At 48.6% G+C, this 1,780-nt stretch overlaps 4 non-coding genes across 4 annotated transcripts; all 4 read left to right on the forward strand.

The window, feature by feature from the left end:
* Positions 1–187: 187 nt before the first annotated feature.
* Pmar_PMAR016991 lies at positions 188–260 on the forward strand. The gene has a single exon. It is a non-coding gene; the product is annotated as a tRNA-Arg (tRNA).
* Positions 261–559: 299 nt separating this feature from the next.
* On the forward strand, positions 560–632 carry Pmar_PMAR016992. Its single transcript has one exon. It is a non-coding gene; the product is annotated as a tRNA-Arg (tRNA).
* A 689-nt stretch (positions 633–1,321) lies between these two features.
* Positions 1,322–1,394, forward strand: Pmar_PMAR016993. Its single transcript has one exon. It is a non-coding gene; the product is annotated as a tRNA-Arg (tRNA).
* Positions 1,395–1,694: 300 nt separating this feature from the next.
* On the forward strand, positions 1,695–1,767 carry Pmar_PMAR016994. The gene has a single exon. It is a non-coding gene; the product is annotated as a tRNA-Arg (tRNA).
* The last annotated feature ends 13 nt before the right edge of the window (positions 1,768–1,780 follow it).

Here is a 1,780-nt window from a genome sequence, read left to right on the forward strand (position 1 = left end):
ATTGACCCCTTTAGAACACTATGTAATGGAGGCCCCTCTATGAGGAGCAAGAGTTTTGTGATCTATAATGGAGGCCCCTATATGAGAAGCAAGAGTTTTGCGATCTATTCAGCGTGTCGGATGGGACACCATGTGTGCCATGAAGTTAATGGGGGGCAGAGATGGTGGGACAAATCTCAAATTTACTGGTCTCGTGGCCTAATGGATAAGGCGTTGGTCTTCGGAACCGAAGGTTGGGGGTTTGAGTCCCATCGATATCGTCTCCACGCCGGGAAGCGCCATATACGGATGCCACAGGCCTTACAGATGTCGATGTTGATTGTATACCCTTGTGACTCGTCGGGATACATGCTGAGGCTAAGGGTACAAGAAGATTGTTGGTCTGCCAACGAACGATCTCTAATGAATTGACCTCGTTGAAAACACTATGTAATGGAGGCCCCTCTATGAGGAGCAAGAGTTTTGTGATCTATTCAGCGTCTCAAATGCGAAATCATGCGTGCCGTTGAGTCAGTGTTGCGCGTAGTGACGAGATAGTGGGGTAAATCTCAAAGTCATTAGTCTCGTGGCCTAATGGATAAGGTGTTGGTCTTCGGAACCAAAGACTATGGGTTCGAGTCCCATCGAGATCGCCTCTACGCCAGGAAGCGCCCATATACGGTTGCCACTGGCCGTACAGATGTCGATGTTGATTGTATACCCTTGTGACTCGTCAGAATACATGCCGAAGCTAACGGTACAAGAAGATTGTTGGTCTGCCAACGAGCGATCTCCAATGAATTGACCCCTTTAAGAACACTATGTAATGGAGGCCCCTCTATGAGGAGCAAGAGTTTTGTGATCTATAATGGAGGCCCCTCTATGAGAAGCGAGAGTTTTGCGATCTATTCAGCGTGTCGGATGGGACACCATGTGTGCCATGAAGTCAATGGGGGGCAGAGATGGTGACACAAATCTCAAATTTACTGGTCTCGTGGCCTAATGGAACCAAAGATTGTGGGTTCGAGTCCCATCGAGATCGTCTCCACGCCGGGAAGCGCCCATATACGGATGCCACTGGCCTTACAGATGTCGATGTTGATTGTATACCCTTGTGACTCGTCGGGATACATGCTGAGGCTGAGGGTACAAGAAGATTGTTGGTCTGCCAACGAACGATCTCCAATGAATTGACCTCATTGAAAACACTATGTAATGGAGGCCCCTCTATGAGGAGCAGGAGTTTTGTGATCTATTCAGCGTCTCGAATGCGAAATCATGTGTGCCGTTAAGTCAGTGTTGCGCGTAGTGACGAGATAGTGGGGTAAATCTCAAACTCATTGGTCTCGTGGCCTAATGGATAAGGCGTTGGTCTTCGGAACCAAAGGTTGTGGGTTTGAGTCCCATCGAGATCGTCTCCACGCCGGGAAGCGCCCATATACGGATGCCACAGGCCTTACAGATGTCGATGTTGATTGTATACCCTTGTGACTCGTCGGGATACATGCTAAGGCTAAGGGTACAAGAAGATTGTTGGTCTGCCAACGAACGATCTCCAATGAATTGACCTCATTGAAAACACTATGTAATGGAGGCCCCTCTATGAGGAGCAAGAGTTTTGTGATCTATTCAGCGTCTCGAATGCGAAATCATGTGTGCCGTTAAGTCAGTGTTGCGCGTAGTGACGAGATAGTGGGGTAAATCTCAAGTTCATTGGTCTCGTGGCCTAATGGATAATGCGTTGGTCTTCGGAATCTAAGACTATGGGTTCGAGTCCCATCGAGATCGCCTCTACGCCGGG

The sequence above is a fragment of the Perkinsus marinus genome (assembly GCF_000006405.1).
Source record: "Perkinsus marinus ATCC 50983 genomic scaffold scf_1104296968142, whole genome shotgun sequence".
Taxonomy (NCBI): domain Eukaryota; phylum Perkinsozoa; order Perkinsida; family Perkinsidae; genus Perkinsus; species Perkinsus marinus.